The sequence below is a fragment of the Thermobia domestica genome, chromosome 9 (assembly GCF_964235325.1).
Source record: "Thermobia domestica chromosome 9, izTheDome1.hap1.1, whole genome shotgun sequence".
NCBI lineage: Eukaryota > Metazoa > Arthropoda > Insecta > Zygentoma > Lepismatidae > Thermobia > Thermobia domestica.
The window spans coordinates 53572584-53597377 of NC_137462.1; the positions used below are offsets into that span (position 1 = coordinate 53572584).

Genomic DNA, 24794 nt, shown 5'->3' on the forward strand with positions numbered 1-24794 from the left:
TGAAGAAAAGATTAGTCATCTTCCCTGTTTTTGTAAATATAAAAACACTCAAAGCCATCTTTTTATTATTATTATTATTATTATTATTATCCGGAGAGTATCCGAGTTCAATCAAGTGCAATGGAAAAAGTAGCATTGCAAATTTCGCTCGCTATCAAGTCGAACAGGGTGGTGTTATAACTTCCTCGAAACTGTTACATGCAACAGCGTACTGTTCATTCACTATTTACAGGATTCCTAGCCAATGTCAGAATTTTTTTGTTTTTCACTTTTCGAATAAGCTGATATTGATAGCAGAAATGGAACAGAGTTAAAATACGGGCCCAAAAACGGGACATTCCCGTTTCTTACGGGACGTATAGCAGGCTTAAGCGTAAAATAAATAGTTTTATTGTTGAAGTATTCATTTCCGATCCTTTTGCGGTTAATTCGGGAATTTCCCGAGCACTTCTTTCACGGCGTGTACACCAAAACTTCCGCTACTACGGAAATTTGAACTCAGCACTTGAAATAGTAAGCGTTACATAGTCTTCGGAACCCCGAGTAGTAAGGTTCTTAAATTTGACAAGAATTTTTACGCTATTGCTGGTGTTGATTCTACAGAATGCTTATTTGAAGAGTAGCAACAAATGACTGAACTAAACTGTTATTGTTGGAAAACCAAATTTTAGTTGAAGAACCTTGTGTTTTACATCAAAGGTAAGAAATAATATTAATAGTTTTACTAATGTATTTACATATGTACTATTAGTACCGGCACCTATGACCTTAAACCCGTCAAACGTATGAGTGATAATGTCCCTCGGTGTCGCCAAGTCGACGAGCATACTATTCACGGAAAATATTTTATAAAGTACAAAATTGGTTATTTTACTTTAAATAGGCTATAAGCATAATCCATACATTAATTTGTTCTATAACTATGTCAAGCTAAGTTTTTTTTTTTTTTTTTTTTTTTTTTAATTCATTTAGTGCATTCAGAACTTTATAAAGGTCTTAATGTTGAATGTTGTTGTATACCTTAACGTGAAAGCCTCTAATTCGCCTAAGGAAAGTCTAAAATCTGATAAAAATCACTTGCAATGTGATCACCTTAGTTGTATCAATAATATACTAACAAATAGGTCAAAAACCCAGGTGGGTTTTTTCAGGTGGGTCCAACCCTGTTAGTACCACAAGTACTATTTTCGCAAGTGATTTCCAGATCTGTATGTTTATCCAGGATCGCGCCAGAGGGCCCCAAAATTAAAAAAAAAAAAAAAAAGATTTGAATTTTTTCACAAAAATCTCTATTTTCCTCAATTTTTCTCTGCTTAGGGACGTCCGAAGGACATGTGAGTGGTAATGTCTGAAGCTTACTCTATTCTGAGGAGACCGACATATGAATCATCCTCCTACAATAATTAGAGAGGAGTCAGTAAATTTTTAAAGTTTCTATAAGATCTTCGGCAAATTCTGGGGATATTTGCAGAAGAGGGAAATAATTTTTCCCGCCGTTAGTGTTTTCCCTTGGGCGAATTCGATGTTTTCACGTTAAGGTATACAACAACATTCAACATACGTTCTATAATAAAGTCTTTCCTAAGACCTTTATAAAGTTCTGAATGCACTAAATGAATAAATAAATAAATAAATAAATAAATAAAACTTACCTTAGCTTGAGATAATTATAGAACAAATTAATGTATGGGATTACGCTTATAGTCTATTTGAAATAAAATGTGCAATTTAAAATTTAGACAATACTGTAAAACAAAATGCAATATTAAAAATTGAGAACACAGTGACCTAGAATGTCGAAATTAGTATGAAATATGGCTTTAAGTTTTCCAGTCCACACAAATGTCATTTAAGATGAAAAAATAACAAAACATTGGAAAACTACACCGTGAAAGATATTTTCTAACTTAGTTTGAAATGATTTTCTAGTCTACAGTCACGAAGTTCAATGTTGCACCATGTGAGAGAATCACCACTCCGTATCTTCCTTACTTCCTGATCTTAAAAATCTATATACCTTAACCGATTTCACAGCTTTTCCAACCCCAAGCCTGTTTCTAATCTTATCCCATATCAATCCAAAAGTGCTCGGGAAATTCCCGTAATTGAACGCGCAAAGTATCGGAAGTGAACTTCAACAATAAAACCATTTATTTTACGCTGAAAGATATTTATTTCATATAAGACATTTTGAAATATTTATATTATAAAACACGAATTATATCTTTCTTTTAAAATAAATATATTTGGTTACTGAAGTAAGGCTCCTGGGATGTCTCGATCTACATTTGTTCGATGTTTGCCTGTATCACACACACACTACAGGGCGCAATTTTCGGTCTTTTAAGTTGAAATTTTCAGACTAGAAACTAAACTTGCTGTATATATTTTGACGGTGAACCAACACAAAATTTGAAAATGGCGGCTATTTTTAGTTTTAAGTTGAAATTTTGAGGGTAGAAGCACGAGACATTCTAAATTTGCTGATAGATTTTTTTCGGCGATTCAATATAAAATTTCAAAATGGCGTCCGTTAGACATTAGACCAAGGGGGTAATAACCCCCCCACTTGGGAACTTTTGCCACTATATTAGAAATGTTCCTTAGGGTCCTTAGAATCAAAGAATAGTTGTTGGTCAACATAGAAGTGCAACACCTGAGTCCTGGGATCCTTAACCCTTTAGCACCCGTGTATATTTACAAATATCGATGGGATCTCTTTAAATGACCGTAGATCTGACCGTTAGTGCAACACTGGAAGAAGTTATACCTTGATCGATTTGTAAGAGTGTAGGCTTTCAGTTTACGTAATGAATTTCTGTGTAAAAAGGAAAGCTAATTGAGGGATATTTAAGAAAATTTCCTTTAAAAACGTCCCTTCTCGAGATTCTTTTAGTTATTACGTGGCAACAATGCAAACTAGGTGAATAATAAAATGCATTTGTGTGTCCTATTTTATGTTCAACTGATACTGAAAATTTCATCTTGATCCATCAAATAGCAGCAGAGGAAATGTGTTTTTTATAGCCTTCACAGGATAATAATTGATTTTCATGGAAGTGCGAGTATGACTTTGTGTCCATGTACAGTTATTACGTGGCAAACTACATGAATAATAAAATGTAATTATGTATCCCATTTTATGCTCAACTTAAACTGAAAATTTCGTCTTGATCCATGAAATAGCAGCAGAGGAAATACGTATTTTATAGTCTTCACATGGTTCATAATAACTGATTTTTATTGAAGTACGAGTATGAGCCACAAAGGAACTCACGACTGTTGCTGGTGATTAAGAAAAGTTCGCTGTGACAGTAAATCAGTTACAATAACCAAAACACTTACTGACATACCTGCACAAAGTGCGCCTTCAATGAATCTATCTTTACGGATGTTTCGTCCATAAACAATTTCAGCTCGACGATCTGGTACAAGTTGTGGTATCTCATTTCGGCTGCCATGAGATTCACTTCTTGAATCTGTAACAGTAGTGATTCACCTTCCTATCGAATAGATGCTTCTTTAATGGCACGTGACACATGTTTCTTAGGGAACATCCTTTTCCTTTTTTTGTGATCCCCATTCTAGTTCTAATTCTTGCAAAATATGCACTGCTCCTCGTTAAACAGGATGTCTACTACATACTGTCGTATAGCAGTACACTCCAAATATGGTGAATTATCCACTAAGAGTGTACAATTTTCCGCCACACATGATTCTACAGACTGACTTAGCAACCGTGGTAATTTTGTGAAACTTTGGTAGTCCCAGCGATAGACCGTGTTTGTTTGTGACGTATTCTGTAGGAATTTGGATGCAAATAGATGTTAAACGGTAAGGTTTTGCAGTGTCACTCGCCGCAGTTCTTTTGACCTGAAAGTTTTTATGGAAGTTTTTTCGATTAAATTTCTCGTCCTCATGTCAGTTTCGTTTTATGCGTAGTGTATTACACAGAATTTTCGATTTTTCACAATAGCAATTCCTTTTCTTGTTGCAATTGTCGTGTATCTGACTAGCTTCTTTTCGTTTCCCATTCTTTTCCAGAATAACTGAGAACACGTGGATTTTATGGTGAATGTGATACTATTATCAACTTACAAACAAGAACATAAAGAATATAAAGAATTGTTTAATATTACGGCAATTTAAAAACTACACATTACATACTATATTAAGTGCGATTATCTCTGTGCACATGTAATAAGAATACATGCCCTACGCAATAACTTCGCGAGTTGTTTGATAACTTCACATATAAGCGGACATGTTTGGAAGTTGTATTCATTGTAGAACAGCAGAACAAGTATTTTCAAAAGAACATAATGTAACCGCACAATAGTAAAATTATTGCTTTGAATTTTTTTCTATTATACCATGGACCAACAAACCATAAAATCTTCCTGGGGGATTTCTCGGTACTGGGAATCTGTAATAATATAACGAATGAGAAAATCAACTAGAATAATTTGTATCACTTGCTTTCTATAGATAAATAAAACGGAACATTGACAAATCGATCGAGGAATAACTTGATCCAGTGTTGTACTGACGGTCGGAACCTTGACACAGTCATACTTGTACTTCCATGAAAATTTATTGTATGAACTCTGTGAAAACTATAAAAACATATTTCCTCTGCTGCTATTTGATGGATCACGATGAAATTTTCAGTGTAAGTTGAACATAAAATAGGACACACAAATTCATTTTATTATTCATCTAGTTCAGGGTTCACAAAAAATTTTCAAATCAATTTCCCTGACTTTCCCTGACCTTTACTGACTAAAGTAATCAATTTCCCTCACCAACAGCTATCGCTGTTTACTAACGGCCTCCACCATCCTCATAGCCTCCAACTCTCTCCTTAAGACAACTTGTACAGTATTTTATAAAACCCACATTGAATTTACAGTAAACAAAGCCGAAAAGGTAAATATAGAAACAAATACAAATCTTCATTTATCACTACAATACGAAATAGCTACTCAAAATTCTGTAGTCTTGATGGTATAATATCACTGAACATTTTAGTGTAATGACTAATAATAACCAGTTTATACTGTTCCTTGAATACTTATAGAATGTACAAGAGTAACAATGAAATACGTATCATATTTCTACGGCTCATATGAGCATAACACTTCAATATTCATTTTGAATCACATCAAGTTTTCTTCTTCTGTTCCAAAATTCCAATTTTGGCTTTTATTGCTTCTTCTTCCTTCATTGCTTCAAGCTTCAATATTTTCCTTCTCTCCTCTATTTTTTTTTATTTCTTCTGCCAGTTTCTTCTTTTCAACTCTTTTTTTGTCCTCTTCTGTACGAGTTTTTCTCGCATCTTCAAGATATTCTTCGTAGCGCCTCCTAGCTCCCCTCACATATAACAACATCTGCTGTGTTATTGGCATCTTCTGTATTCTCCCAAAATACCTGATCGAGTCATACACTCTTCTCTGTGCAATGAGGCTTTTCTCATGAAGATTTTCAACCACTTTGTTAACAGAGAAACCACTTTCTACACTTGCATTAGAGTAGGAAAATACTAGGCACAGTTTTACCACTTCCCATAAATCTTCATATGCCTTTCAGTCAAACAAAAGGGATCAATAGAAATCGTCTACCTCTTAGAAGTAGTATTATCCAAAAATTCACTAAAGTTCCCTTGCATTTGAAGCAATTTCATCACAAAGCAAAGCATACCGAATCTTTGCCTTCTCTGCAACACCGTCAGTAATACGATTTTTTTTAAAAAAATATATATAGAACTTGCAGCAACATTCCGAATCTTAGTTTCCCCTGTTCAGCCTGCTTGGCGATAACACAAGGGTCCAATGATGACAATGCCTGAACAGCTTTATATTTTAGAGGGCTCCTCCTAAGAATCTTCTTGATCATTTGTATTAATTTTTTTGGCATTCTTGGTGGAATCTTTTGACACACACTTCAGATGATTTTACTTCTCGAAGAAGTTTCTTTGTCTGAAACCCAATATCAATATCCTTTAAGGCACGTAAATTGTCAACATTATCCAGGTCAATAGCAAACAACTTGTTTACGGTGACTGGCATTTTTGTTGGCTTGAAAACTCGCTCAATTAGATTACTTACCAAAGCTGTTAAGTCAGAAAATAAGTAGGGTGACAGCGACTCTGGCGTCTGATATTTCTTCAAAAATGCTTCAGCTGATAAAATTTTGAAAAACGAAAGTTTGGGTTTTAGAAACACATCTGTCGTTTGTTCCGAAACATTATGAAATGATCTGGTATGTGTGTTTTTCACTATCCACAAAATTTTTCACATCATCAAAAAGCAGTAAGGCCCTGTCAACAGAAGTTACATTCTCCACCGATCCAGTAGTACAATGCTTGATAACAAATACTTTTCCTTGTTAATGCAATGAACTTTGCACGACGAGCAGATGAGTCATTAAAAATGTAGAAGATATCATGCAAAAAAAAACTACGAAGATCCTACTGAACCACTTCCAGTCCACTTTTTATTGCCCCATTAGTAAGAAGAAGTCGACAAAGGCCAATGTTCACTAGTTGTTTACCCTCAGGATTATCACCTTTCATTTTTTCTTCAAATTTATTTAAGAAACTAAGGTTCACATTTGGTTCATCCAATGAAACTTGTAGAATGTTGCTTAATGGCAATGGACGTATTCCTTCAGTAAAGCAATCAAGAAGAATTTCAGAAGAAGCTCTTCTTAAAAAACAAAAATAAAAAAATAAAAAAATTAAAAAAAAAAAATTGCGTACACACTCTATTAGTATTGATATCACAAAACCACAGACAGGTTTATTTGACCTTGTCGCACAATTTTATTCAACGATTCATCAAAACAAATAATGAACTTATCACATTCATTTAACCTTTTCTCAAGTGCATTATCAAAATATGGTGCAAGTCCGTGATTTACGACATAAGAACATTTTGTAGAGCTCATCTGGAATTTGGAAGCAACTGCACTGTCTGGAAACATTAAACGAAATATTTGTCCTAAATGTTTACAGGTTAAAGGTTTGGAGGAGCATCGTATGTATCCTTTATGAATTGAAATAATTTCACTGATTTCTTGTTCATTTCCCTGACTTTTTGCATATACCAATGTCGCTTCCCTCACTTTCCCTGACTATTTTAGATTTCCCTGACTTTCCCGGTCTGTGTGAACCCTGTAGTCTGCAGTGTTGCCATGTAATAACTAAAAGAATCACGAGAAGGGGCGTTTATAAGAGAAATTTTCTTCAATATCCCTCAATTAGTTTCCCTTTGTACACAGAAATGTCTCGTTCATTACGTAAACTGAAAGCCTACACTCTTACAAATCGATCGAGGTATAATTTGTTCCAATGTTGCACTAACGGTCTGATCTACAGTAATTTAAAGAGATCCCATCGATGTCTGTAAATATACACGGGTGCTAAGAGTTAGGGGCCCCAGGACCCAGGTGTTGCATTTATATGGTGACCAAGAACTGTTTTTGGTTCTAAGGACTCTAAGGGGTAATCACCCCCTTGGCCCTTGGTCTACATTGAAATATTTCGAAAAATAAAATTAAACAAGTAAAAACCATATGGGTCCAGGTGAGTTGGGTTTTCTCAAACCCTGACTTCAGGTAAGCGATGCTCACTTTTTTTTTTTTTTTTTTCATGCATAAATGGACAATGGTTTTAGAATTATATTTTTCCTTTCAACTATAATTTATAAAAAAACTTGTATCTCAAAATGTTTTTATTTTTATTTTTTTCTACTTCTTAGTTATAATTACACATATTTTCTATTCATATTTTATTCTATTATAGATTTATAATTTACATTTTATGTCTTACACATTTGAAGAGAAGCTTATGACAAATCAGAGTAGCAGCGATATAGACAGGATGTAGGCTCTGGCGGTCCAGAGCCCTTCTCCCCCGAAATCACTACTTTTCTGTAAATTTTACCTTCTTTTAGTTATGATGTTAGACATTTTAGTACAATATGTCCACATTTTCAATTTGAATCCCTTAAAAAACTATTGATCCCTGAAATAATAAACTCCTGCCTATGAACCTGCAAAGCAGTGATGATTTTAGGGAGTAATCAGGGAGTAATGTCTCTCTGGAGCAACGACTGTTCACCAGAAGTCATTCTATCATAGTTAGCGATGTGATACTGGTATTTGCGCATTGCCACTTTTTACTCTCAGTGTAATGAAACTCAGCCCAAATAAACTGCTCTGAAATCTTCACTGGCTCTTCCCTCTGATCCTCTGTCAATGGGGTCCACTTTGGATATATACTGCATCTGGGGGTATATATTTATGTCAGTGACTCGGAAAACTACGCATTCGACAGAAATATAGGATGTTTTCGATTTGTTTTGCCTGTCCCCCCCCCCCAACTCTGACCTCCACGCTAACCAAGGTTTAATTTGAACTTAAGCAGCATTGACAGTGTCACTATTCATCTTTGCGACCCTGAAAACTACGTATTCGACATCAATATCGTTCGTATTTTATTACTTTTACATGCCACCCCTGCCCTACCTACGAATGATTTCAGTTTCCTACCTCCGACAGTATATTATTCAGATGGTACTTTATACATATACTAAAAATGTTTGAAATTCTTCCAGGAGTCCATGTTGCATCGAACGGTCCACTGTATTTTCTTTTCTGAGTCAAAAATTTCTAAATATCTACAAATATACGACGGTAACAATGGAATATTGTAATATTAACCGACTGTCGTCGTTGTGCAAAACTTCATCATGATATGACTTAGGGAAATGAGTTACATTAAGGTTTTAAGATATCTAACAAATTCGAAACATCGCAAGCTAAAGAAAAGCATGTGATAACAAATCTCGTATTTGAAAATAATTTCGGCTTAAACTAGTTGCGACTGCATTTAATTTAAAATTGAACTCCTGGTATGCACAGTATGAGCGTAGCTAAAAGAAAATTAATAAGAACGGTCGGAATTTGAACCTAGGACCATCCATGTAAGAGTCCCTTGCACTAACCATTCATCTAACAGAAAAATGACGCAAATTATTTGGCAGTACTTTATCAAATGGTTCTATCAAATATAACTTAATTAACACATAGTGACAAAGTTTTTACAGCCTTAAAAAGTGTTCCTGAACAAGGGGAACTTCATTATGTACCCTGTAATTAAGCTACAAGAGAGCTACGTTCAATGTCAACGCCGCACGCACCGAGTCAATTTTTGAAATATTCCATTTTATTAGCTTTCAACGAAGCTAGAGGAAAAGTATGTGAATGCCTGAATAGAGTTCTCCGTGGCTGAATGGATAAAGCCATGGTTCGACAGCTAAAAGGTCGTGGTTCGAAAACTGTCTCGAAAACTAAAGATTTTTCAAAAATTCTTAATTCCGCACAGCTTAAAATTTTTCTTCCCTTCACAACCATCTGATGCTCTAAAAAAGAAGTTTCCATCTTAATTCGACAACTGCCTAACGTGATCCTCGCAGTTTGAAACCTTTTCTTCTGTTTCATAAAATCACAATTTTTGTTATAATACGGATGCTGTCCGATCATTTTTTTTCTCCAATTCTAAACTTGCATATGTAAATCATCCCCCCTTCCCTCTCTCTCTGTCTGTCTGTGTTGTCCGCTATGAATTCATATGACTTGGGATCAAACCTTCGACTCTTGAAACCAAATATAAGCGCTCTAGCAATGTGCGATCGTAACTTGTTGTTAAAAGCAGCATCATTCTAGATTTTGCCCGGGGTGAGGGAAGGCGGAGATTCTCAACTATTATAATAGTTTCACTTTTTTTTTCTTCTTTTTTGATCAAACATTATGTATTTATCAAGCTCAAAGGAAGGGGGAATTGCACCCTCTTGTCCTGCCCAAATGACGCTCCTAGAACATTTGCTTGCAATTACTGACAAGAAATGAAATTAATCATTGAATAACACACATTTCTATCAGTAGTATTTAGAGTTCTGCGCCCGCATTACAGAGTCATTTCTTGAGTTCTTCACCCACAATACAGACTTTCGGAAACACAAACCTAACAGCCATGACTGACAATTTCTACAGATTTCACAAGGAGTATCTTCCTAGCTTGCAATCTTTGAAGAAGGGAAAGAATATAAATAAAGGCGTATATGAAGCTATGGGAACACTGTTGCATTTTTTTTTTTTTTTTTTTTTATTCAGGCTCTAAAAGGGCATTTAAGAACAAACGAATGAAACAGACGGTTTTAGAGCTATAAACCTTATAGACCTGTCTCCTGTTTTTTCTCGTCTGAATGGAAAGAGTATATTAGTCACACACTGCTTTATAAAAGAAGAGGTGGAAGAGGAGGTGAGTTGGTTGAGTTGATTTTAATGTTCCTTTCAGCAGCGAGGTCATATGAGACGGGACCTACTAATTCACGTCGAACTACATGAGCACCCGCCGCGAATCGAACGTGGGTCTCGCACGCCAAACGTGCGTACGCTAACCGCTTAGCCACGAAGGAGTTCGGAGGTGAGCTGGATTGTATACCAGAAGAAAGTAGTCGATCGGGACGTGCGTTTCTGAATGCATAAGCAAACGGAGCAAAAGTTTGTTAATTTGGACTTAAAATTTTTGTAACAATTTCTAAGCTGCGAATAGTACCACAACCTAGTTGTGCTTTGACAATCCAACGTTCATACTCAGAACACCTTTTTGTGTATCATCGAATTCGCATCTACAGAGGATCTGTTGTGTTACAAATTGGCTTGTTTCCTCATTTCATTACTATAGAATGATAATACAACCGTCAGAGGTGTTCTGAATATGGACACTGGATTGTCTAAGTACAACTCCTAGGTTGTGGTACAAACCATGTGGTCTAAGTGAAGAGGACTTACTTCAAGAGTGAGAGAGTGAATGACTGTTCTGGAAAGCGGACTGGATAGCGTAAGAATTAACACACTGGCACGGTACGCCGAAATCCCGGGTTTGAGTCTCATTCCAATCATTCACCTTTTCACTCTTTGTGTATTACACTACTATAATTTATATTCTTATTAATAAAAAGTCGAACAAATGTCTCACGATGTCGTGGGCGTTTAGCAAAATGTGTTACTCTCTCTCTCTCTCGCTCACTCACACACACACACACGCACCAAAAAAAAAAAAAAAAAAAAAAAACTCGCATATATTAAGATGATTAAAATCACCTCGATTTCTCATTGGCATATCGATTGGTTTCCGCACTGTAAGAATTATATATAAAGTAATTCTTATTATTTATTAAGTTAGCAAATCCAATGAGTATGGCACGATTACACTTGAAAGGTGATGTGAATTAACATACAGAAACGTTACGAATAACAATAATACGAAAAAGGTAGTTTTTGCTCAAAAATAGATCTTATTCTTCTTATTTCTTTGCCTTTAATTTAGAATGTTTAAGACTGTCAAGAAACATAAGTGAAAAGTGACCTAAAGCTTCCAAATAATACAAACATATGTTTCACCAATTATAAGAATTACTTTGTAGATCGGACCACACTACATACGCATACAGACCAACGAACATCAAGGAACATACCAAAGATCAGAGATGCTCATGAGACGAGACATATCTCGACTCTCGCATTCAAGACTAGACGCGCTTTGTGGGGTTCACGACCAGATGTTAGTGAAATGTCTCGAAAAATCAGTCTAAAGGTACGTTGTCACTTTACATGAATCTTGTAGCTGTCATTATAAAATAAATAAATAAATAAAAACTTGAAACCCTATAATATTTCTCCATGTAAACACAGTCTTGAAAGGGACATAAAACATTTTTTTCATCTTGCAAGGAGTCAAACCATGTGCAACTTTCTGGGTCGTCTTGCTTGCTACCTGCTATCGCCCTCGCGCTGACATTATGAAAAAAACAGTTTCGCCGCTTCCGAAACAACGGATTCTTTTGGACAGGGAGGGAAAGCGCGCCGAAATACACGTTTTTAATGAGAAGATTCACTATTTGTCCACTAGAGTGCAGTGCTGCATGGGTGGAGGTAGGTTTCTTGTTTTCAGAATGTTGTAATGTATAAACAGTAAATAGAAAGATCGGGTTTCAAGATGTTTTAATGACAGCTACAAGATTCATGTAAACTGACAACGTACCTTAATTTTAAAATTTATTTCAAAAACAGAATTTACCCAGATAGAGTAATCTATATGGCAACCAATATCACCAGGGTTGACAAAATCCATGGTTTTTATTGAAAAAACCAAAAAACCCGTTTTTTTCTGGTTTAAACCATTTTTTTCTTTGTTTAAATAATCTGCTCTATGTATTTATATTACATATGGACAGAAATAAGTCTGTTTCGCCTTGGTGGTGTTAAAATTTTAAGGTCAGTGTATCAATCAGTACGCTAAAACTGAGGTATTAAATTGCAAATTTAGTATGTAGATATCATTCAATAAAATTAAAACAAAGTTAAATCCAAGTTAATGTTGGCAGTTACGTACAAAGAAACCCGATAAATTCTGCCAATTAATTTTTGTAAGCAACCTTTGCTTCTTCATAAAACAACAGGCATTCAGGCAAGCAGAAATATACAGTTTGGTTTCGTTTCATATGTTTAGACTTAACATCCTTATGAAATACCGAGGTTATCAAGAAGACTAGCTTAAAGTAACACCCGAACCTATACTTGGTTTTCACTTGAAGGAAGGGTTATGGTTCGACCGAGAATTGAACACGGGACGCCTTGATTAAAAGGTAAAAAGGAGATGAAATTAATGTAGACAGTGGATATGTGGAAACGTCATCATGAAATTCACACGATTTTTTTTTTTATTTAAACCTTTTTTCTTTATTTTTAAACAGCTGGTTTAAACCAGCCAGCCCTGAATATCACCCAACACTTATTACTTTGAAAGGGTAGAGAATGCCTAAACTCGATAGTTAACCTTTCGAAATCATGTAAAAATAGTGACATGTGGAAACATTATATAACATATGTGCATAATAATAAACTTTTATGTGCTATTGCTACTTAAAATATTACCAATATGAACTAGCGTGTTTGAATATGCTGTTATTGAAATTATGTAAAAGCTGGTATAGAGTATAATATGTAATATGTATATACAATGAAATTTTATTTATATGAGGTATTAATAGAGAACTCCGGCACTGAACCTTCGGGTTCCATAGGCCATAGAGTTAGTTAGTTAGTTATTAATAGAGATGCAAAAAAGCCGGCTTTTTTGAATCGATGTTTTTTTTCACATAAAAAGCCGGCTTTTTTTGTGAAAAAAAAAACGAGAATTTTGGAAATTTTGGCTTTTTTCATTTTCATGATTTTTCTATCTAAATAGCTTTCTTATAGTATATTCTATAGTTAGATAAGAATTCCATGACCTAAATGCGATATTTCGCTCTGAAATTCACCATCAAGATGGATGGAGCGCATGTTTTACGAATTAAAGCTAACATGAAGAATGTAGTATTTGAGGGCAATTTTAGAGGCTATTTAACTTTATTTTAACTTTTGAGTTATCGACATCTTTTTTCTTCTCTAGATCATTTTAGTTTGTCGTCCGTGTTTCATTTCTAAGAGCTTTTAGTACTCTAGCTTCTAGCGCAAAAGTTAAACTTGCCCGTTTTTCTATTTATCCGTCAAAGCGTACGTTTTTCTATATATCCGTCAAACCGTACTTCCACATTTCTGTTATACTGTAGCTGTGAAGTGATTTAGCAATAATTTTCCGGACACAACCTTGAATACCAATTTATACAAATAATCAGTAGCGGATTTAAGTACTTTAGGAGGGATTTTTCTGATTGTTTCGTTTCCTAAAATGTCCCAATTTTATTTGAGAGGTGCTTGAAGTTTATGAGTACAGGCATAACTAATATTTCGTTTCGTTTATATGTTTAGCAATAATCTTCCGGATACAACCTTAAAAATCATTTTATACTGAGAATCAGTGGCGGATTTAGAAAAGTATTTTGGGAAGGGTTTTTCTTACTAATGTTTAGTTTTTCTAAACATTCGTAATTTTTATTTGACGGGAGCTTAAAGTTTATGAGTAAAGGCATAACTAATAGATATTTCGTTTGCTGCAGACATTCCGTAGCTTTGGGGAACGGGCTTCAGTCCGAAAGACCGCCCCCCTAAGCTTCGCAAAACCGTCACTGCTGGTAATTAGTAATAATAACGATTTAAAAACAATAAGAAAGGAAGTCAGGCAACTCACAGTACACGCACTATTTCTACTTCATAGATGGAATGAAGAAAAGCTTTGTCAGAATGGTCGAATGCTGGTTGAATCCCGAACTTCCCGATAGAAGCGCAAAAGATGATCACTCAGTCATGTTTGTTGTGCAGTTGTATTTAGCTTAACTTAAATATATTCCGTAGTCCTTTTTTTTTTTTTGAAAGGGGGGGGGGGAGTTCCGTAATGATATGTTGAATCCCTCTTGTTAAAAATTCAGAAAACTTGAGGATTGGGTAAACTGTGATGGTGGTTCTATAAAACTTAACTGTAGAATTTCAAGAATATACAGAACCAAAAGCTCTAGATGTGCAGCCTTTAAGTGTATCATATAAATCTAAGTATTTCTCTTATGATTTAATTTTATTTTGTTTCAAAAAGAGGGTATGGAATATTTTGAAGTAAAAATACTACATACTATTTTGCTAGTTATTTGTGTATTTTTTTAAAAGAAGTGTTTAATTTTAGGGTTGGCTGGTTTACACCAACTTTTTTATTTTAATAACTGGTTTAAACCAAAAAAATAAAAAGAATGAAAAATGCGAATCGTGTGAACTTCATGGTGACGTTTCCAGATATCAAACCACCTGCAATAGTTTTATTTCCCTTTCACCTTTTAATCAAGGTGTCCCATGTTTAATTCTCAGTCGAACCACAACCCTTCTTTCATGCGCAAACCAAGTAGCGGTTCGGATGTCAGTTTAAGCGAAAGTCATCTTCTTGATAACCTCGGTATTTCGTAAGGATGTTAAGCCTAAACATGCGAAACGAAACCAAATTGTATATTTCTGCATGCCTAAATGCCTGTTGTTTTATAAAGAAGCCAAGATTGCTTAAATATATTGATAGAAAGTGGCAAAATTTATCGACTGCCTACGTAGCTTCCAACATTAGCTTGGATTGCACTTTCAATGATATCTACGTACTAAATATGTAATTTAATACCTCAGTTTTAGCGTACTGATTATGATACGTTGACCTTTAAATTTTACATGCAAAGCAATAACAGGATTTTCCCGTTATTGTCTTACATTTCAAGTAATGACGGGATTTTTTCCCGATGGCTAGGGCGGGAGATTCTCAATTTAAGAAATTTACTGACCGAACTTCTTTAAGCTTATGGGAGTTCTTCCGACATAAACTAACACCGCTGTTGCATAATAACACCAAGGCGAAACAAACTTATTTCTGTGAATATGTAATATAAATACATAAAGCAAAAAATCTAAATCAAAAAAGCCTAGTTTAAACCAAAAAAACCTGGTTTAAACTTCCCCCAAAAAACGGGTTTTTGGCATTTTCAAAAACAACCATGGATCTTGGCAACTCTGCTTACTTTTGTATATAGGAGGTTAAAAAATTCTTATTATATACATTAGTTAATCCTGTGGAATTCATAATGTAAATATGTTGAAGAAAAATTGTTTGAAATATCTTTTCGAAATTCATAGTTTATTTTCGAGGTTTTATATTATTATCAGCATCAACCACTAATTAAATGACTTTTTGTGTTATAGAGAAGCGAAACAATGTCTGCTTTATCAATTTAAAGCAGAATTTTCAAAAAAGCCCAAAATTTCCCAAGCAAAAAAGCGAAGCAGAAAAAAACGAGTTTTTTTTTCCAAAAAAGCCGGTTTTTTCCCGAGCCCTTGCATCTCTAGATATTAAAGTGTCACGATGAATTAGTTGGTTGGTTTGGAATGTAACGTCAGCCTCATAACCGGTGTTATATGATATATGTCCTATATCTTAACGCTGAATCTGAGGCTCATAAACTAACACCGAAGATCGAACCCTAGTAGTAAGGTAAGCATATAGGCGCGAGGCAGCTCTGTCGACATCGAATGTATTGACTGTGTACGGTAGTGCAAAAGCTCGTGACACCTACTAGCGAAATTATACTAAATGTAGTCGCACCTACTTTATTATATAAAACAATTTGATATTAGTATCTTTGTAGTAACTTACGATTCATATATTTGGCCCTAGGTGCTTATAAGATCCAATCCATTTTCTCTTTTTCACAATAGTTCAGAAATAAAAGAATGAATATAATTTGTAATTTTCTAGAGAACACAAACTATTGTAACAGACTCTGTTCAACTCAATTATTAAGCTTTTTATCCGTGATTGCATTTTTAGTTCATTACTCTTTAAATGACTTACAAAAGACATTAGAAAAAAAAAAAAAAAACACTTGAGATATTTCACAACTAAATTGTGACTAACTTCTTTATCTGTAAATACTGCTATGTAATTTAGTTTTCAAATTCGTTTCCACGTACCAGAGTCACCTACCTTACATAACGCATCGTGTAAGTTCATACATTGACAAAAAGTATATTCGTAGGTGCACGAACTTACTATTTTACAACAAGTACGGTAAATGCATGACCTCAAAGCACTTGCGACGCAAATCTCGAAAAACATCGTAGCTAACCTAAAAACACACCTAATTAACCTACAATATTTATATTCTCTAAACTTTTTTATTTTACATCGCATGTACTTGTTTCATACTTGTCAATGGCAAGTCCTGTTTCAGTACTTGGAAAGTTTCAACAAACACAAATAAATATAAATTACACGCATCAAAATCATTCCCCGAAAACTCTCTTTCTTCTCTCCATAAACAGGATGTTCATAAATATTGGTACAAACGTCCCGTTCTATGTTATCAAAGTAACACATAGCGTAACCACAATACTACTTACTACACTAAAAAAGTGAGATGGTCTTCCGTCTCACTTAGCTTATCTAAGCCAATGAAATCATAATTGAAATCAAGATTTATCCTTTCAGAATGGGGAACATCGATAACACAAAACATTCCACTTACCACAAATGCTTCCGAACTGGAAAATGGGTTTAGCATAAAACACATTTAGATAGCCTTTCCAAAGATGTACATACTCCAAAGTTGTAGCTTTCAATCAGGCCGGTGCGAGAAGAGTCGAGCCGTGCCACCGCCCAGGGCGGCAAAATCTGAAAAAGAAAAGAATACCATCAAAATATAATGATTCGTAATAGGCCCACATAGAAAAAAAAAAGTGTTCATCTGAGAATGTAACTGAACTGACTTCATACACATTCAGGAAAATACTCAGGAAATTCAGAGCATTCCTCCTCATTTTTAACTAACAAACTACTAGCCACAGGTATCTAATTCAATATTTCCCTTGCAGTGGCGTAAATAACATTTCCAGTTGGGGTGGATATGATTATCAAGGTGTCTTTTATATTTTTTTTCTATTCAGCAATTGTTCTAACGCACCATTCCAAGTATGAAAAAGGTACATTTCCACTTGAGACAGGCCGTTCTAGCCTACAGCATCTAGAAATATTTCGGATCTAGCAGGGGAGTATTTAATCAATTTACATAATTGTTCATTCCGAATATTAGAACCATCCTAGTCAAAAGAGGTCCTCCAGAGCAATTAACCAAGTTTGACAACTGTCCCAGAGATAATTTCAACCATCGGTTCACAATTAACTGTTGCAAGTACACATTATGTAATTGCCAAACTGTGCTCAGGAAGTGGTTAGTATGTTCAGGAAGTAAGAATGCTGTTTTCTGCTTTTGTTGCAAATTATTTTCCACAAGTAAAATATCTTTCACAGGTGATGGCTATTAGAATTGGCACCGCATTTCTGAAGCTTTGGCTAGTCATAATAGGTTTTCTATTCACTTTGAATCGAAAAGAAGGTGGATGGAGCTTTCGAACAGACTGAAGAGTGATCTTATAATTGACTCAGAACTCCAGAAAATGTTCAATACCGAAGTACAACATTGAAAGAATGTGTACACAAGTAATAATTGTAATTTTTTGAAACTGGCAAAGCTCTTTGCAACGTTTGACAGTGTCAAGCCGAACACATTAAAAAACCATGGGAGGACAAAATAAATACCACTATTATTTAGGAAAAGATGTCCAAAATAAAATATTTCAAATTCTTAGTGAACAAATTAAAAGTAAAATACTGCCTTTGTTGAGAGTTACAAAATATTATAGAACTAAACTGTACGCTAGATATTTTTGATACAGAGCAAATTACAATAATCGTCCGTTTTGTACAAATTACAAACAGTAATGGATAATGTCTTGTAAAAATTTGTGAACACTTTCTTGGTTTCGTACCGGTAACAGACACCACGGGTCTAGGACTGACAAAAAATAATAATTTAACAGCTAAAGGAAATTAACATTTCTATCGAAGGACAATGGTTCCAATATGAAAGGCAAACATTCAGGTATTCAGAAGAGAATTTTAGAAATAAATTCCCGAGCATTCTATGTTCCTTGCAGTAGTCATTCACTAAACATTGTCGTTAACGATGCAGCCACAGCATTTCAGTACGCCGTTTCGGTTTTTTTTTTTTTTTTTTTTTTTTTTGTATAGTTAATTTTTATGACTTTGATCTGCGTCAGTTCAACGTTGGGCTATACTAAAGAAACATGTTAGCAATTTCACTTTAAAACCATTAAGCACCACAAGGTGGGAGAGCCGAATTGTTGCTTTGACTCCACTTAGATATCAAATAGGAGTTTATGAGGCCGTGCTTACTTCAAACAAGTAACGGCAATGGAACTGATAGAATGGTCGCCAACGATACTCTGTGTATAGCAAACCACTGCGTGACTTTGTTAACTCGTTGTCTGGTATTACTTTTTACTCCACACAAACATAGTAAGCAAAAGTCTCCAAAGCATTGATTCTAGTGTGTTGGATGCAGTCGGGTTTCTTGGAAATATATCTGAGTACTTTGAGAGGAACAGAAATGATGCAAAGTTTCAATCTTACTTAGTTGACGCGATGAAGTTGGCATCAGCATTAGCTATGGATGATCCACGAGTAGATAATACAGTGCAAGCTCGAAGTCGAAAGAAGAAGAGACAGTTTCAGTACGAGGCAGAGGATAAATCTATTGAAAATCCACAAACAAGATACAAGATCGATTGTTACTACAAAGTTCTAGGGGTGATTGTGCTAGCTTTAAGAGACAGGTTCGAGCAACTTAAAATCACAACGAATATTTCGATTTTCTTTACGATATAAATAATCTTAAAGATATGCCACCTGAAGTTTTGTTTGAAAAGTGTACTAAACTTGCCAGCATTTTAACACTCAAAGAATCGAGGGACTTGAAAGCCAAACTGAAAGTGTTATCCGTTATAATTAAACCTAAAAGTGCACCAAAGGACACTTAAAAATTAATTAAGGAACAAGCTTTTTCTTCCAATGTCAGTGTTGCACTTAGGATTTTATTAACCTTACCGGTAACAGCGGCAAGTGGAGAAAGAAGGTTTACGAAACTTAAGCTTATTAAAAACTATCTACGTTCTTCTATGTGTCAAACACACTTAAGTGGTCTAGCAATGATATCAATAAAACACGAATTGGCTGAAACATTTAACTACGCGAATGTGTTAAAGAAATTTGCTTATATCAAACCATAGAAGCTTCCTCCAATTACGTATGTTAAATTTATGTATCTCTATTGTGTTTTGAACATTATAAGGCTTAGGCTAATCGCTTAGTTTGCCGTTAAATCTGATTCACTATATTTTCTTCATTTTTCTAATCAGTACCAAAGGCAACTTTTCCGCGCTATAGCAACTTAAAAAAAAATAAAGTTTTTTTTTCTTCGGCCCACCCTAGTAATAATTACTGAAATAATGTTTAGAGTAGTATAATCCAGTCCCAAGTACTTAGTGATGCGCAGAGACGGTATGTATAAAAAACGTGAAATGTCCCGTCTTAACTCGAATATTCCAAAATACTTAGTCTATTTTTTAAAATTATTTCGAAACAGGTATTCAGTCGCAAGGAGCTATCTGTCTTGAAATCAATACCAGCATGTATTACTTTAAAAAGGTACGGAATGCCTAAACTTAATAATTAACTTTTCGGAACCCAGCTTTATTACCTACTGTGTGAAAACTGTGATTTCCGAGTGCATTAATTCAGATACATACACAACAGATTAACACCTGTTAATCCATAATATATTAATCTATTAACACTTATTAAAGCATATTATGCACTAAATGAGGAGCTTCATTACCACTTGCAGATTGACTTCAGGAGAGTTCAGTATACGTAAGTGTGGACGTGTGGCAAAAAAACTCTAGCGAATAAAACACAACAAACTTGTGCTAGGTGGTCACTAAAAAGCAGAATGATATCCTACAGAATCACAACAGGAGCGCAGCAATAGGACCCGACCCGTAGTGAAGGGGTGCGACCGTAGGGAACTCACGTGTCAGCGACGAAGGTATACACAGAAACGAGGATGGTAGATCACACTTATTTATTCAAAATTCATTTTAATATGCTGCGCACTGACAGTAATTACTTATATTTACACTCTCATTCCTTCTCGGAAAAGGTTTTAAACTGTATTTTAACTATAAAATTTCTATTTGGTAGAACAGTCTTCACGAATGAACCCGAAAATGTTTTAAATTTACGACCTATTCACAATCTGTACGGCTACTTCTACAACATAAAACCATTTCTAAGACACTACAAGTGAATGCTGCACTGTAGTTTTGGCGCATCACATTTTGGAAGATTTACAAGCAAAATTCAATACTTTGCGTGAAAAGACACGTTTATAAAGAAGAAATTTCTGCAGGCGACAGAATTAAATACAAAGTAATACGCCTGTATTTTAGGTTTACAAGTGTAGGGTTAGTAGTGTAAAATTATTACAACTGCTTTGCGACCGATAAAATAAGTGAGTGCATATGAAAGATGGTTCTATTAGATGCTATTTTCCACCGACGGCATATTTCTGCATAGTGTACAGGACCTGTATTTTATGTTTACAAGTGCACCATGACTAGTATGAAACCATGACAAGTGCTATTGAAACTCGTATCATTGCGAAAACACACCACTTTCCACCTCGCTTGCGCGTATACTCACCATCACTGACGCGCCTGCTACATTCGGGGACACGCTCACAGGAAAAATGAAATGAAATCTTTGAGTTTTACGTCCCATGGTTATGCCGGTTAGGCTAAAGGAGACGGTGATGATGAGAAATGAATGAAGAGTGGGAGGAAACGGGAGTACCCGAGGAAGCCCACGCACACAATTTGTCCACCAGCTTTGCCCTATCATGACTCGGTTAGATAGTATTGGTGCTTTTTAGTGGTCACCTACTACGGGTTGTGTCTTTTGCACTGTAGTTTTTATACTATACATCCGGAAGCCGTGATTATACGCAAATCGTAAAAGAATTGTAATTTTTGAACAATTACTTCTTGTAGCTCCCTTGAATTTTAAGTATGCCAACTCAGTTATTTTCATGTCGCCCAGTAGAAACTTTTCAGGAAACAATAAGAAGAAAATAAGGGAAAGAATTATGACTTTTCAACAATTCTTTCTGGTGGTGTGCCAGAAGTAGACCTTTACTAAAATAACTGAATATAGTACGAAGTAATAAATCACATAATATTACGGGTTTATAGTTTGAAAGCATATTAACAATCTATATGGATTTACTTGGGCATGTTCCAGGATATTATGCAGACATGAATTTCATTCGAATAAGTTAAAAAAAAAAAAAAAAAAAAAAAAAAAGAGCGAAACTTCCCTCAGTTAACAGTTACTACTGCTCTAAACCAATCCTATTTATCAATTCGCAACTCGAGTGTACTGAAGAGTAGCAATTACGAGATTAATCTGTGGAGCACAATCAATAACACTGCTAAATCTGCTTGTCGCTATGGAAAGCAAGAAAGTTTAAAAACAAATATAACTGGGTAATAGTATACATGAGAACCCCCTGATCTGCATTATAACTGTTATGACAATTATGGCAATCTGAAACGCAAATTTTGTGTTGAGGTAGATCGTTACGGATGGAGTACATGTGGTTTTCGCATCAAGAATCTTGGGGTTAATTCTAAGAACTTAGGTAATTTCGTCACCGGAAATTTTGACATAGTAACTTCGTCACCTGTGATTTTGTCACCAAAATATTAGAATGTAGGAAATTTTGTCATGGTCATTTTTTCACCTTTGTTGAACTAAGTAGAAACAAAGTAAACGACCAAAACAGCTAATCTTATCTTAATCAAACTTGGAAAACAATTCAGTTGGTGTTCGACTCTGGAAAATCGAAGTTTCGAATACTCGACGCAAGAACAAACAATAATAAAATACCATAATGTCAGCTTCAGCAAATGTTAAAAGCACAGGCAAAATGGGCCGCTAATGGATTTATATACCACTATTTGCAAATATTAAATTTTCAAAATTTCAGAATAGAAGATAGAAAAAAATATAACTTGTTATAATGCAATAAGTGTTTTACATGTTGATTTTCTACTATTCATAACATGATAGGAAACAACAAGCAAAAATTTTTTTCAAACATCCGTTTCTGCAAAATCTGAAACACTCTTCTAGTTTTCTTTTTTGGTCGTTGACCCACAGCATCTTGATGTAGCACAGTTGAAAACCGTTTCTTTAACTTTTTGAATTAAGTACTATCAAAATAGTCCAGAAGTTTCAGCTCTTCCTCCGAAGCCTCTCGTATTGCTGATGCACATCTGCTGCGGGAAGAAATGCCAATCCGTTCATTTTCTCGTATAATAGACGAAAATTTTCATTGCTCTTGTACCATTCTGTGGATCCAACCTCTTGAACCTTTCTCCACGTTGAGTGAGTTAGGTGAAAAAAAGCAATGCTGAACACGCGTTGAGTTTCCGGAAGTTACTTTTACAGTCTGCATTTCCACTATCTCGAAATCCATAATCACAGTTACAGGGTCCAGGTATTCACTAAATTCACTGCAATGATACACCACCACACGAGACAGTTCTTCATATGAATTTTGTAGGGCATACACCTAGTAAAGGAAGTCTCACATAAAATAACATATAGGGCCTACGTGATTTTTGTAAGGAGCCTTTGAAAAGTTTCCGTCCACCATCCATGTTTCACTTCTCAATAGCTCCATAAGGCTATATTTAAAGGAAACTGTTAGAAATACTGTATTTATATGTTTTCTTCCTTTATATAAATTTGTTTTCTTCACACATATATATCCAATAACAATTTGCCAATGTTTAATCAGAGTTGAAATATAACATTCTTCTTTCAATAGCTCCTATAAAGATCACTCTTTTCATATGACTTAGTTAACGTGGAAGAAGGTCCAAGAGTTTGGACTCGGAGAACGGTACAAGAACGATGCAAATTTTCGTCAGTTTGCGAGAAAATGAACGGATTGGCATATCTTCCCATATTTGTTTGCAATTTTTTGTTCTGAAATTTTGATATTGGCAAAACTTAATATTTATAAATAGTGATATATAAACCCATTAGTTCCCCACGTTGTTCTTGCTTTTAATATTTGCTGAAGCTGACACTATTTTCTAGCACTGGTGCTTGCTCCTGCGTCGAGACCCGAAATTTAAAATTTGCAGAGTTCAACAACCGAATTGTTTTCCAAGTTTGATTAAAATAACGTAAGCTGTTTAGGTCATTTACTTTGCCTCTACTTAGTTCAAGAAAGGTAAAAAATAAATAAATAAATAAATAAAAATAAAATAAAATAAAATAAATAAAAAAATAACCATGACAACATTTCCTATATGATATGTATTTCTGTGGTAGAATTACTGGAAACTTTTATCTCTTATCTCAAATACGATACCTAAATTATGTAATATTTATTTAGTAATAATAATAATTATTATTATTATTATATATGTCGATTTGCTTCAGTCGAAGATTAAAGAAAGCAATTTCAAAGACTTTTTCGATTCATTCATTGTACTTGTATTATGTTCTAAAAGACACTGGTGATGAAGTTATCGTGACAAAATTTTCGCTGACGAAATTACCTATATGCTAATATTTTGGTGAAAAAATTACCGTGACGAAGTTTCCGGTAACAAAATTACCGCCGCCCTATTTCTAATTGCGGGGATTCTTTTTATGGTATATTTGTTTGTACGACTATCTTCACATTTTATGCATTATTTTGGGTATGTGGACAAGTAACACTCCATAATGTATTAGGATTGAAGTCGGTAAGAAAAAATACGTAAAATACTTTTATATAGTAGGTAACTACCGTAAAACTGCACATTATTTTTTAACTATTCCTAAGACTAATGGTGAACCTGTTGTAATTAGATCAATAAGTTCATCGCAGTAATTGTCTTATTATTTTGAACTGTCATTATATTTAGCGATGTTGAATGCCTTTCTTTTATATGCAGGATGAAGAAAAACGAACTACTAGCATAATCGGTGGTGCAGTTTTACTATACGGATCAGCAATTTTAAAATGTGCAGAAAAATTTAGGCGTCTTAAATATGCCCATTTTGTCCAGAACAGAATCCAACCAATCCCTGCGGGGCACAGACAAAGGATATATCCTTTGTGTGCGGGGCTTCTACCACGTTCCTACTTTTACTAGTTATACTGTGGATCCGTATAGTAGAACTGCACGAAATTGGTTGTTAAAAAACACCTCAATTTACCTTTTTTTTTCTGGTGTAATATACAACAAAACAAAGTTTCAAAATTTAAATTGGTTGCACAGACACA

The 24794-nt window shown here is 34.8% G+C and overlaps 1 protein-coding gene across 1 annotated transcript in view; it reads right to left on the reverse strand.

Moving 5' to 3' along the window:
* Positions 1-24794, reverse strand: part of LOC145694651 (uncharacterized) — a 121624-nt gene that overhangs the window by 3645 nt on the left and 93185 nt on the right. Inside the window, exon 4 of the transcript XR_014133033.1 lies at positions 17055-17200. The gene's annotated coding sequence lies outside the window, so the exon portion shown is untranslated. The remainder of the gene's footprint in view (positions 1-17054; positions 17201-24794) is intronic.